The sequence below is a fragment of the Glycine max genome, chromosome 18, assembly GCF_000004515.6.
Source record: "Glycine max cultivar Williams 82 chromosome 18, Glycine_max_v4.0, whole genome shotgun sequence".
Taxonomy (NCBI): Eukaryota; Viridiplantae; Streptophyta; class Magnoliopsida; order Fabales; family Fabaceae; genus Glycine; species Glycine max.
Window position 1 is genome coordinate 16,654,687 of NC_038254.2, and position 15,085 is coordinate 16,669,771.

Genomic DNA, 15,085 nt, shown 5'->3' on the forward strand with positions numbered 1-15,085 from the left:
ATTATTGATGCATCAAATTGTGCTTATTGTGATATACAAGTATTAACTTTGATTAGATTTGTATTCCTTCTCATTTGACTTTGAGTTAGATATTTAAGTTACTTTATGCTACTATCTGAATTTTTATGTAGAAAAACTCAATTCTATATGCCTTCCAATGTGAATATATTTTTCCAATTTATATATATAACTTGCCAGTGTTGCACTTTGGACGTAAACTATCATTAAAGTGAATTTCCTTGGGTATAGTAGTCGTCTAATATTAGTTCATAAATTTAGTTATTTAGTTATGCAAGCAAGGGATAGTGTTGGGAAATCTAGGGAGGTAAAATGTTGGAAAGACGTTCACCAATAGATTAGAGATACACTACACTTTAACTTAAAATTTTAAGTTATCAGATTTGAGGATATTTTTCATTTTTATATTATTCGATTTTTTCATTTAATTCTTATATAATGTGAAATTTCACCTTCACACTTAAACTTCAATAATTTTTTCATTAAGTATAAATCTTTTTTACATGGTAATTATTTCCCTTCAATCAAAAGTCTTTCTCAATTCACAAGTATTCAATAGTAATGCTTAGAGCTTAACCATGACTACCAAGATGCTCCCTACCCTTAAGTCATTTGTAGCTTTGCTCTTGATATATTTCCAATAGTTCCCATGCATGTTCTAATCAACCTTTTATGCATGCAGGAAATGAAGATCCAAGGCCTTCTTTTAAATGAACTTTAAATGTTGAAGGATATTAATGGAGATTTTGATTAGGAATTTTGACACCTCTAATGGGTGTAAATGAGGCCAGTAAAATTGTATAGTCCAGAGATTATTGTAACGATACTAGTTGGTTTTTCTTTCTTTTCCGTATTCTTGTTTGGGAGATAGATGAATTCATTCATAGTAATTGTTGTATTTTTAATTTGGGTCAAATAAATAGTATTGGATTTTATTATTATACTAGTATAGTTCTTTTATTATAGTAGTAGTGAATTTTATTATACTAATGTAGAGATTTTAGATTCTTATTTGACTATAAACTTTATACATATTTAGAGAAATGCATAAAAAACCTCACATAGTAGACATTTTACAATTTTGCACAAATTTGGAAGGTAAAATTTTATCACAATGAGTAAGATTCTAAATCTCTTACAAATTTATTCATTTGCGACATGAAAGATTTTCACCGATGGATCACGAATACATCATATAAACAAATTTAATACCATACTTTAATTTAAAACCTTAAAATATTAGACTTATGAGTATTCTATACTTATATATGGATTAACTTTCTCATTCACATTCAACAACGTTACTTCACCTTCACACTTCTTGAACTCTAACATGTAACAATTTATATAAAACAAAATATGCTTTTGATGCAATCAATTATACATGCATGATTTACACATGATTCTATATTTTATATTATATATTTGTTCTTGAAGTTCATGGTTAGAATTAATCAACTTTAAGAATTAAAACATTCATTCTATAAAAAAATAATTAAAACCTTAATAGAATTAAAATGATTATGTTGAATGAATATGTTCTTAATATTACTTGCATAATTATAATTGTGTTTGAATGATTTTTTAATTAAGTTATATTGATTTTTTGAATTATATATTTTTATTGGTTTATTTATTTTACACTTAAGAACAAGTAGTGAGACTCTGGGTATATGTTATACTTAGCGGATACAAGAATCAGAATCAAAGTTGTTACCGGCCGGTGTAAAAAGGAACCGATGAGTTTGACTATTTTTTTTTCCAATGTAAATATGGAGATGTATTATAGTATTATGCTTAAATCTTATTCGTTGTCATTCTTAATCCAAAACTAGCTCCTACTCATAACAATAATCACCATGAAATAATTTTTTTTTTTTAAAAAAAACTCATTTATATTAAATGGATTAATTTGTAATATATATATTAAGAGTAGAAAGTATAAGTTTCAAAAATAAGAGGAAGAAAAGTGTAATAGAAGCATCTTCAAAAATTAAAAATAGAAACGAATGGACTTACTCAATTTCTCTTAACAAAAAACAAACTGATAAATAATTAATAACGACTAATCACAACCATCAACACCACTGCTATAACTACTGGTACCGGTATTGAGAAGGATATATACCAAATAAAGGATGACAAACAACAAACAGATAGCACGTACCATAAAATCTTCATGTTGTTTAATCAAAGAATCTGATCAACTTGTTCAAGTATATATTTGTAAGACAACTAGTTGCATATGTATCGATATTAATTGTGTGTGCACGAGAACTTATGCCCTCTCAGATTTATGAAAAAAATGGAAATATAGTACATATTTTAAAAATACATATTATTGGTCTACACTTATAATATAATGTATTATACAAAATATTTATTTGAAGTATTGATAATATATATATATATATATATATATATATATATATATATATATATATATATATATATATATATATATATATATATATAAAGTTTCTATACAAATAGAATTATTATTAATATAATATATGTTTGACTTTTTAAAAAGTATGTATATATTTCACAAGAAATAATCTTATTGGATATAGTTTATCATTTACTTATTAAGGAAGAATAACAATCTTATAATTTATCATTCTGTTTAAGGATACACTTATATAAACATATTTAAATCTTTAATATGAAATGACATTTAAATATATTTACTTGCAAGGTTAAACTTATATAAAGGTCAGAACAAACCTAAAATTATACCTAAAGGCTAACATATCAAGCCTGGGTTGCGGGATGATAAAGTTAAATATCAAATTTAGGCAAAGATGAATTCTAGCAATACACTCTTTTATACAAACAAAAATCATTTATATTAAAACAAACTTATTCACTTAAATACATATTCCTAAAGTGATATATATATATATATATATATATATATATATATATATATATATATATATATATATATATATATATATATATATATATATATTAAAAATAAGAAAAATATAATATAAGCATAAGAAAAAGGAAATCTATGTTATTTACTCATTTTTACTTTAATAAAATACAAATTGATAAATAATAATAATGATAACAACCAGCACAACTACTACTATCACTAATATAAAGGAGGGCATGTACCAAATAGTTGTACGCACTCTAAAATCTTCAAGTTGTTTTTATCAAGGAATCTGATCAACTTGTTCAAGTATATTTGTAATACCGCTAGTTGCATATGTATTGATATTGATTATGTACGTATGACAACTTATGCCCTCTGATTTGTAAAAATATAAGGAAATATTAGTATTTTAGTGAAAGGGGAAAAAAAACTCGAGACAATTAAAAACCACACAGAAATACAATTGAGGTAACATCTGCATTACAAGACTAACAAGAAATTGAGGAACTGCATCAAAAACTCTAATTAATCTAATTAACTTAAGACAACCAATTATTAGCAAGACTTTCTACCACTTGATTCTCTTCACACAAAGTATAACATCCCTACTGCAAAAGGTACATACAACGACGGTTGTAAAAGATATTTAAAGATGATTTTAAATCGTCTTTGAAGTCAATGTTGTTGAATGTTACAACTTTTAACGACAGTTTCAGAAAAAATCATCTTAGAAAATGATATATTTCTAAGACGGTTCGTAGTTAAAAACCGTTTTAGAAGAGTATCTTTCTAAGACGGTTATTTAGATAACCGTCTTACAAAGGTAATATTCTAAGACGGTTCTTAGCTAAGAACCGTCTTAGAAGGGTGTCCTTTTGAGACGGTTCGTAAAAAAATTGTCTTAGATAGTCTTTTTTTAAAAAATAAAAATATTATTATTAAAAAATTATATATATATATATATATAAATATTTTTTTTATATATTTTTTAAACCAAGAAATTTCATATTTCATGCACAACAAAGGTATAAAAATTTCATATTATCTTTAAATAAAAAATTTATACAAAATTGCAGAGTAAGGGAAGCAAGAATGAATTTGTGCATTTAATAATCAGCACAAGCACATGAGAGGTATATAAATAATTAACTAAAACAACAATATATTATTATTATAGAGAAGCAAAAAACAACTAACATAGAAATAATAATTAAACCCATTAATTTGTATATTTGAACTTGTATATATATAATGACTATACCTACAAATGGCTCTTTACATGTGCAATGCCGAGTCCCCTCACATTCATCAACGGAGAACCAACTTGGGTGTTGCTCCTGTACCAAATTAAATATTATCAATGAAACATAATTAAGGCTCCAAAGAAAAATGATTTGTCAATACCACAAATCTATTTGGTACTTGGAAGGAGAAATAGATAGAGATAGAAAAGAGAAAAATGTAGTAAAAAGATAGGTATAATAATAATTACACATGTTTTGGAGATAAATGCATGCACTGTAATTTGTCAACATGTAATTGTTTGTGCAAATTCCAAGATTGAAGGTATAATAATAATTACCTGCTAATTGTTCACATCCTGGTACTACTTGGTTTTGTGGATGTGAAATTTAACCAGTAAGTGCGCTGGGTCGTCAAGTAAATAATTAAAACGGTATGAACCGAGTATCAAAATCAGGGAACTTGTTTTCGTCATTCAGTAAATAGGCATTTGTGTAAAGAATTGATTATCATGAAGTAAAAACAAAAGTAATTCTATTCTAAGTAAAAGCAGTAATTGTGAGCAAGTGAGTGTGAAAACAAATATGTAAAAGCGTTGGGTCCTTCTACTGAGATACTTGATGCAATTAGGGTTTTTCTCTACTTGAAATTATTTCTGTGTTCTATGCTGAAGGCACAAATACCAAACACCAATGTCTCGCGAGTTTGGCCTAATTCAAATTAAACTTCATTCTCAAATGTCTCTTGTTGAACTTAGCCTGACCGAACAACATTACAATTACAGCATGATAAAAAACTAAATTACCGCACTCCGTGTCCAGAAGTTCGATAACCTAGCCTTGTCCTATCCAGTTCTAAGGATGCAGTACATTTTCCAATGCTAAAGCTCCTAACCTTACACAAAAATGGGTGATCAAGCTAAAAGCATGCATAACATAAGCACAGATAGAAACATTGAACACATAAAAACAACTTCAAATAGATAGTAATAATATTTACATCAAGTACTCAGCAGAATTTTCCAACAAAGGATTCTAGCCCTCCATTACAAGGGAGTACCTTTCACAAATAGGAGAAAGGTTTAAGAGAAAATACCAGATTGCAAAGCAGTGGGGATGCCTCCTCCACCTCTAGGAACCTAGGAATCACTCCTAAACCTAAAATCTACCTAAAAGTTAGGGCATTTTTCTTCCTTGCTCAGCTTTTCCTTTGTTCTTCGTTCAACACTAGGCTCACGTAGTCTATTCAGACCCCCCTTTCTTCATTCTCTGCAATTCAGGCTTAAAAAGGGCTTTTTGTCCGTGAAGGAGTGCTTAGTGTCAACTTCGCGCTTAGCGCGAGTAAGTTAAATTTGGCTTAGCGCCAACTTCGTGCTAAGCGCTGAAGAGACAATCTTCTCGCTGAACGCGCTGATGATGCGCTGAGCGCGTGATGACATGGCAGATTCTATTCAATATTCCTCTCACTCGCTAAGCAGCTGATGTCTTGCTTAGCGGTTGAGTCTTGCTAAGCGCACGGTCCTGGCTTAGCGAGACAAGAGCTTTTGCACCTTCAAAATTTTCTCCCTACACTGGGATTATTGATTAACAATAAGCTAGGTAGACTGGCTATCCAACTGAATCGAGCCTTTTACCTGAAATTGAAGTGAAATTTACATTAAATTCATATGGAAAGCTTCTACTGAGCAAATATAAAAACTAAATAAGAAATATTTACAATCCTACCAAAAAGAACCATAAATTGGGAGAAATATATACATTTTTGAAAACTTTTCTATACAAAAGTTAGTCCTAAAAGACGACTAACATTAATACTACCAAATGATATTTATGAGTAAAATCACACTGATAACCCATGGAATAATGTTATTTACTTGATTAGATACTTCAAAGTTAATTAGGAAGTTAAAAGTTCATACTTCATTTGCTTACAATTAGCTCAGTCTTACACAAAAAAACATTCAAAATTATTAATGCTAACAACCAAACTTTGCTTACATTCAATATATTTTAGCCACAGCTCTATTAACACAAAAATGACATGTCCTCCTTGACAGGTAAACCACCCCTCTAATTTTCTATAAAAGCATCTAAACCACATGTTGCAAAAGTGAACTCTACCTAAACTTCCATAAAAAATTTTATTACACCATTGGCTTCTCCTCTTAATATACTCCTCCTCATAAAAAAATGCTTTCCCTAGGCCTAAACCTCCCAAAATATTGCACCACTGGCATTGCATGTCATAGTAACAAACATGTCATGTGCCAATGAGTTCTAGAGTACACCATGTTCCATAAACCATTCTCTTGGAACATCACAGTAAATTATTGCCGACCAATTAAATCCACTCAGACTATAACAACTCAACACATTGAATGGAACAACTATATAATATGCCTCATTTTATACAAACAAATTAAAGCAGACAATGAATACCTATGAACCACATTCATATTAATGGGTTAGTGTAAAGATGCAGAGATACACTTATCAGACCTTGATTTTAATACATGAAGAATGTGCAAAACCCCAAGCATAATTGCAATACAATATGTTTTAATAGGTTAGTGTAGTACATACTTTTAACATATTTTGAACCATAGTTTGTCTAAAACGGAAATAGACAGCAAATCCTACTGAATTTTACCCACCTAGACATCAAATCCTTATTGCCTACATCTCTCCGTGATAATCTTTACTATTAATGTGATTAGTTGACCTCGGTTACTGACAACTCCTATTTAGTTTTTATTTTATAAAATATTATTAATTAGGTTGCAGCCATATGGTAAAATATCAATTTTTTCAAGGCATATACCAACATTTATAACTTTAAGCTCTTGTCTTCAAACACAAATCTCTTAAATTAATTTAAGAGATTTGTATTTCTCTATGTTAATAGGGAATCCTAAGGATTCAATTCAATCGTTAATATAATTTTAATATGAAAGATAAGAAGCCCCTTTGTATATCAAATAAATGCATAACATTAGCCATGGAAGATAAGAGTCATGTATACCCCAAAAATGGCATAGTTAATTGTTAAGTAACAAATCAACATCACAAGCGGCATACCTCATTTGCCACGTTTGAAAGGGCTCGATATAGCCCAGGGAAAGCTAAATAAAATACCTGATCGCCTGCATATTGCTGCTGAATAGCCTTTACTTGAGGTTGCAAAGTTCGTATAGCTAAGGCAAATTCTAATAAAAAATTATTGAAATATAAAATAATGTTGTTTATAATTTTTTTTATGATTTTTATAATAAAAATTTATATTTTTTAATTTTTTAATTAATATCCTAAGATACCGATGGGTCTCGATGTGTTATTGTGAGACAATCCTATCTGAATATATTAAACTGATGAATGAACTTCTCTCTTTATCCTGGCTAATAACCAAGAAGAAACCTCATCTATTGTCCAAATCCCTAGAAACATCTCTAGAAAGGAGCTCTAGGAGCTGATCCCTCTTCAATGGTGACCAATTATGAGAAGCTCAGAGAGAATACTAAACCTCTTAGTACCTCTTAGGCCACTTTCAAAAGATCTGTAGATGAGCTTGTGACCACAACCTTCAAGAGACCAGATGAAGCCAGTAGCAGCAACTCGTCAGAGGTTTTTCATTCTTTAATGATAAAACCTAAAGTCAAAGAAGACAACAAGATGCCTATATTTGCAGTCAAGGCAGATGGAAGAGTGATATATTCATATAACGTAAATGAACACTTTATTTGGGATGTTGCTCCTGAAATGTGTGATTCGAACTGTTCCTGGATGACCGTGATGGAGACAGAGGATGAAACAGATGATGAAGATGAATGTGAAGGCAGATGGAAGCCGGAACCCAGACCTTGTAAACCACCTCCACCACCACAAGAAGAAGTGACCCAGAAAATGGACCATGGACGGGAATAAAGAAGAGATATCTAGAAGACCCTTTTCGGAAGGAGAAAAGGATGGCAGAAATTCTTGGATGGAACCATCCATCTTTGAAGATCCCTAAAGCACCTATACCTTGCATGATGTTTTCTTCCACATCCTATGATCAAGAGTTTCCATCTTTTGACAGAAAGACAGACCCAGTGACAAAAGTTTCAACTAAGCCCCACATAATTCCTACAGAAGTAGAACCATAAGGGAAGCTTAAATCTCCTAGCCAAGTTGAAGAAGTCTTAAACTGGCAGACAGATAATGCTAGAGCCCATAATCATTTCTTGAAGAAGATAGATGAAAAGATTGACAAGATCTATACCCAAGTAAGCACAAATGATGAAAGGTTACAATATCTGTCTGAAAGGATGAAGAAGCAATATCATCAACTTTCCAAAGAAATTTCTCATCTTGAAGAAAAATGAAGAAAGACCACTTTTGGAGTGGTTTCAGATGCCAGAGAAAGAGAAATAAAGAGGCTCAAAGCCCAAGTCTAGGATTTGAATCGATACATAGAGTCAAAGATGATAGAAAAACAAAAATATGAGTTAGATCCTTACTCCTGTTTAGCCCCTCCTTCTCCTACTTTCTATTCTCCATTCCAGAATCCTACAAAATTAAATATCTCTTCCCAAGAGTCAACTGAATCTCCCATAAAATTAGGAGACACTCTAAAGAAAGTTCCCAATGACTTTCAAGATTCTCAGGATCCTTATTCCCAATTATCAATTAGAGAAAAGCCAAAAACTTAAGAAAAATCTAATGAAACTGGGACAAAGTCTGATGAATTTAAAGAACAATATGAAGAATCTTCAACAGAAGCAGAAAAGTCTTATTCTGATGAAGAAGAAGAAGTTGGGTATATAGACATCTCAAACATTTTGATGGCTCGATCCACGGAAGAACCATTCTATGACTCTCCCGTAGAAGAAGAACCATTGATCTCAAGAAGTTCACCCTCTAAACCAAATGCAGGACCTTGGTTTACTCTTGACGATACTCCCCTAAGGGAATGGATAAAAAAAACTCATTGAGATGAGAGCATGGCTTGATACAAAATTCATGAAAGATACGGATCCTTACAAAGTAATTGAAGAATTTTGTTGTCGGATGATGGGAACCTTGAAGGAATGGTATCACAATCTAAGAGCCATTTGTCAAAACTAGTTCCATGAATTGGGATCTACTGCAGTTGTTTTAGGAACTCTCCATCAGGAATTTATTGGAGAAGGGAAAATCATTGAAAGAAAGATCAAGCAAGAATTCTTTGAGATGAGGTGTTGTTCGTTAAAAATAAAAGATTTGGACAGACACTTTAAAAGAATGAATCAGAGATTTTATCTTCTCAATGGTCTCAATGATCCTAGTCTGAAGAATACTTATGTGGCTTCATTACCAGAAGAAATACAACCAGAGTTAAACAAAATGGTAGCAACTGCCCAAATGGTCTTTTCTACAATGTCCATGGGACAAATCCATCAATTCCCTCTAGAGGTCGTTGAAAAATTATGTAGACAACACCAATATTTCTATGATATCATGAACAAAAAAGTCAAGTATAGCAAAGCATGCAAAAAGCCTTACTTAGAGATTAAATGCAAAGAGAAGGCTTGCCACTACTCACCAAATAAAAAGAAAATCCTGCTAGGTGACACCAAGGGGAAAAGGAGGCCATTAAATTTTTTCAGAAAAAGTCGGAGGAAAGGAAAATCTAGGGGACAGAGATGCTTCATCTGCAACCAGATAGGGAATTTTGCAAAAAATTGTCCCAAGAAATCAGAAAAGGCCATCAGACTAATTTCTCATCTTCAGATTGGTCAATATGATGATATAGAATCTCTGTATTCATAACAGAGTGAACTAGATGAAGAAACTAAATTTGCCTTAAATCAAACAGATTCTTCTAATGAAGAGTCTTCAACTTCTCCAATCCCCGTCTTCTCTATCCAAGAAAAGCAGTCTATAAGACCTGCAATTCCTCAACCATGTGTTGAAATTCAAGTGCTGGAAAAAAAGTTTGAAAACCCTATCAAAGTTATTGCTTTCATAGATACTGGAGCTCAAAGGATGATGACGGATCTAGATATTCTTCCTGAAGAATATTGGAAAAAAGAAGTAGCTTATTTTGTAGCAACTGATGGGAAAATCTTCAGAACTGACCTAGTAACTCATGCTCCAATAGGCATCAAGTTTTTCCCTGATTGTATCATCTGGACCAAAGTCATTGGAAGTAAATTGTCTGATAGAGCACCACCAGAAGTTGGAGAGTTTAAACAAAAGATTTCTTCCCTATGTGCAGACAATCATGAAAATTTCAAGCATCCATATCCTTTATGGAAAAATAAAGAATACTTTGTTGATCTACTATTTAGATTAAATGAAGATATCAATCCAACAAAGGCAACCCATCCAGGGATGTCACCTTCAGATCTACCGGCAGCCAGACAAGAATGCCAAGATTTGCTAAGGCAAGGACTGATTGAGTCAACCCAGTCAAATTGGGCAAGCCAATCCTTTTGTGTGGAAAAAAGAGCTGAAAAATTAAGAGGAAAGAAAAGGTTAGTCATTGACTATAAGCCCTTCAATCATTTTCTCAAAAATGATAAGTTTCCAATCCTAAAGGCTTCTTCTCTCCCAACCTTGATCAGAAAATCAAACTTATTTTCAAAGTTTGATTTAAAATCATGATTTTGGCAACCTGGCCTAAAACCAGACGATTGATATAAGACGACCTTTTGTATTCCAAATGCTCAGTACCAATGGACAATCCTTCTGTTTTGTCTAAAAGTAGCACCCTCTCTCTCTTCGAGAAAACCATGACCATGATTTTTGAGCCTATTCTGGAAAACACCCTTGTTTACATAGATGACATCTTTCTCTTCTCAAAAGATATTGTCTCTCATAAAAACTTGTTGAATCAATTTTTTGAGATAGCCAATCAGCATGGGATCATGCTTTCAGAGAAAAAGATCCAGCTAACTCAATCCCAAATTGATTTCTTAGGGATGCATTTTTCCAAAGGTACCTATCAACCTCTGCCTCACATAGCTCAAGAGCTTTTAAATTTTCCTGATGAATTCTTCACAGTCAAATAAATCCAGCAATTCTTGGGAATTGTAAATTATATAAGAGATTTTATCCTTAGAGTAGCTCAATATACCAACTCATTGTCCAAACTCTTGAAGAAAAATTCTTCTCCATGGTCAGAATAGCAGACAATAGCAGTTAAGGAGCTAAAAAAGATTGCCTAAAATCCTCCGGCCTTGAAGATTCCTGGGACAGGTCAGAGGATATTACAGACTGATGCAAGTGACCATTACTGGGGAGCTATTTTGATGGAACAAGAAGGGGAGAAGAATTATTATTATGGTCATGCCAGTGGACAATTCAAGGAAGATGAGAAACATTATCATACTACATTCAAAGAGGCATTAGTGGTAAAAAATGGAATCAAGAAATTTGATCTTCATCTGAGAAGACATCAGTTTCAGGTACACATGGATAATTCTTCATTTCCAAATATTTTGGAAATAAAAAACAAGATACCACCAAATCCTAAATCTTAAGGCTCAAGGATTGGTTCTCCAGATATGATTTTTCTGTGAAACACATAAAAGGGAAGAATAATTTGATCCCTAATTTTTTATCCAGACCAAGCATGACTGTTAAGGTGATAACTTCTACTCACTCCTTCCCGCTGATATTCATGGTAAAATCCATATCTGAAACAGCCAAAACCATTAGGGTTTTCCCTCTAGGGTTGGTTACCCATACTCCAGCAAAAATTCTTGAATATGCTAAGTCCCATTACTTCCATTTCCTTCATGAAACCATGAGATTCAAATACACTCCTGCACAAATATTTGACCTTGAGATACCCTTTGGAGTTATATTTGAACTTTTCTGTGAGATTGGATGAGATTTGTGTGAACCAACCATATGGGCTATTTGGTGTAATACAGTTCAATACTCTATCCCTATTGCCCTAAAGCCTCTGATGACATATTGTTCGCTTCATCGGCAAGTGTACCGATTCGTACAAGTAGTATATAAAGTGGTAAGACCGAGTATCATATCCACAGAGAATTTGTTTCGCCTAGACTATGTATATTCAGTATGTGAACACTTTTTTAACTTTGAAATAAAGTAAAGATTAAATGGTGAAATAAGTTTTCTACAATATTAAACTACTTAAACAATACTAAAATACTCAAAGCTGTAAAATGTGACAAATATCAAGATAAAAGCGTTGGGGAGTTTCCTACTGAAATTTCTCTTGTTGTATAGAAAGGTTTTTCTCTATTTAACATTACTCTAGTGCTCTTACACCGAGAAAATACTCAGATCATGACTCCTCACATGAATGAGCCTAACTCTCTTAGCTTTTGTTCTTGATTCCTCAACAAACTCATTCTAAAAGAGTTACACTAAGCATACAATTTAAAATATACTAGATTACTGCATTCTAATCCTAGACACATAGATTTCTAGCTTGCTCTATCAAGTTCTAAGGTTTTAAAGCATTTTCCAACACTAAAAAGCCTAACTAAACATACAAATGGGTGATCAAGCAAAGCTTCATACAAACAAGGAAATAAATGTTTTTGGTGAAAGAAAATGGAAAAAGATGAAGGAGAATGTCTTCTCCAGCCTCTCTGCCCTTCTTCTCTCTGTTTTTCACGTGGTAGATGGTTGGCTAGGCTGTGGTTGTCGTGGTGCCCTTTGGTTTTCCACCAATCTCAGTATTTTAAAGGCTCTTGGACTTCTCAGCACACGAAGGCTCGCTCAGCGAGCATGTCTCGTTGAGCGAGAGTAAGTGAAAATCTGTTAAGCAAGCTTGGGCGCGCTAAGCATGAGAAGAGACAACTTGTCATTATCCACCAGATCAGATTAATTGACTGCAAAAGGAATCATGTATAAAGGTGTGCAGTAAAGAGAGTAACTTTCAGGATAAGGATGGCCGTAATCCTATCCTTCTCATCGTGTGCCATGTGTCTGCTTTACGTATCAACCTTATCTTAAGTCTACGCAACCTTATCTTGCTTTTAGATTCTATGTTATCTTTTTTTGTAATAATCTTATCCTTCCTTGGATAAGACTTTGTATGTTTGTGTTTGTCCTCCTCCTATATAAAGGGGGACTAGTCTGTATGTTTAGGCACACAGAATTCAATAATACTCTCTTTTTACTAAAATGACTCTTCTCTAAACTCCATTTTCTCTAAAAATCTGAGTTATATAATGGTTATTATCTGAAACTTTTACCAGCTAGTATGCTCTACATTCGCTTCTTCTGAGGATCTTGTGTATCAGAACGCCGAATATTGATATCAATTGAGGGTTATCTCTATGGTCTATAGAAATCTTGATTCAAAGTTATACTGAGATAATAGATATCTATATCCCATCTAGAGGCAATTCAACCGAATAGTATCAGAGCCACATACCGACTGACTTATTTTTAAGGCTGAGGTGTTAGCTAGCCAAATGGAATCTAGCTTATTGGTCTCCTTTTTATTTAATATTTTGATATTCTTTCAATATATATTATATAACACCAAATACCTTTTCAAGCATGCACTCAAGTTTCCATGTACCTACTTATATATATTATTCCTATTTATTCTTTAGGTGAAGATCTCAAAATGCCCTTCAATAGATATCTAGCCTAGCTACGCAACATGCGCCTTTTACTCATTAATTAATTATATAAGTTAAACTATATCCATATATAAAGGCTACATATATGGCCTACAAGAGAACATGGAATAATTTTAAATTTAGTGTTAATTTTTTATGTTTTAAAGATAGTAATTAAATATAGAATTTAACATGGCCAGAATCAGTCAATTGCTTTATTATATAAGAATTCTTAATATAAAATTGCATAGACATACTTTAAATTCCTTTTCTTGTAGCTCCTCTAATTAACTTGATATTTTTCTTACAAATACAAAATAAATATTACATGAGTTTGATTTATTAAACTGTCCTAGGACCTCACAGAAGCAAAGATGCAAAATGCCAATGAAGCACAACATAAGCAAAACAAGCTTTTTATGAGCCATAAGGTGCAATTTTGGCACTCATGTGATGTTGAAGAGGAGAACTTACAATTAAGCCAAGATTTCTGGTCTGGTCGGTAGTTTTGAGAGGATCATCAGGATCTGCAGCACAGGGGACAAATAAAATCTTATTTCAAACAACATAAATGAAATGGTAGATAATTTTTAAGAATAAGTTAATAGGTTAATTTTTGTGGTGGAGTTTATAAACAAGCATAATGTTGATAGTAAGAAAAAATTTAAATATCATAGGATCTTCCGCTCCAATGCTTATGCTATTTGGTACTAAAAGTTCAGTGCTAAATCTGCACTTGGGGCGTATTAGGGTAAATAGCTTGTTAAGCATTTATTCACTAAACTATTATCAAATGAGAATTCTCATAGGCTTGGTTACAGAGCTTAATGAAATAAGCTAAAAAAAGCTTATTTTGATAAGGTTCATAATTATGCTTATTGAATAAACTACAAATACAAAAGGCATATAGATAGATAATAAGCTACTTTCATAAGCTTAAACAAGCCCTTCAGAACACTCCCTTAATCATAGAAGAAGCAGAAATGATGATAAAAATGGCATTATTTAGCTCCTTAGTCGTTACTCATTCAATCTTTCACTCTCAGTCAGTACAAGTCCCTTTATGTAGTTTTTTTTTCAACAATTTTCTAAATACCCAAAATTCACTGAAAAGGCTAGAAAAGCACCATTATGAAGTCACAAACATATTAACAAAGCAACAGATACAGCTACTGCAATACATATACCATTCAAACAATAAACAGAAAAACAAGATCTCTGTGTTATTTAGTTACCTCTTAAAAAACTCTACAGCTTCATCTAGGACAAGGTTAAGCAACTGATCATACCCTTTCAGAGTCCTTGTCACTGCAATCCAACAAAACAAAATATAATAAAAAAATATACATGTAGAAGAGTTTATT

General features: G+C 32.2%; 1 non-coding gene across 1 annotated transcript; it reads left to right on the top strand.

Annotated features, from left to right (window-relative positions):
- Positions 1-8,323: 8,323 nt before the first annotated feature.
- MIR10439 (microRNA MIR10439) lies at positions 8,324-8,457 on the top strand. The gene has a single exon (NR_161734.1). It is a non-coding gene; the product is annotated as a microRNA MIR10439 (primary transcript).
- Positions 8,458-15,085: the final 6,628 nt, after the last annotated feature.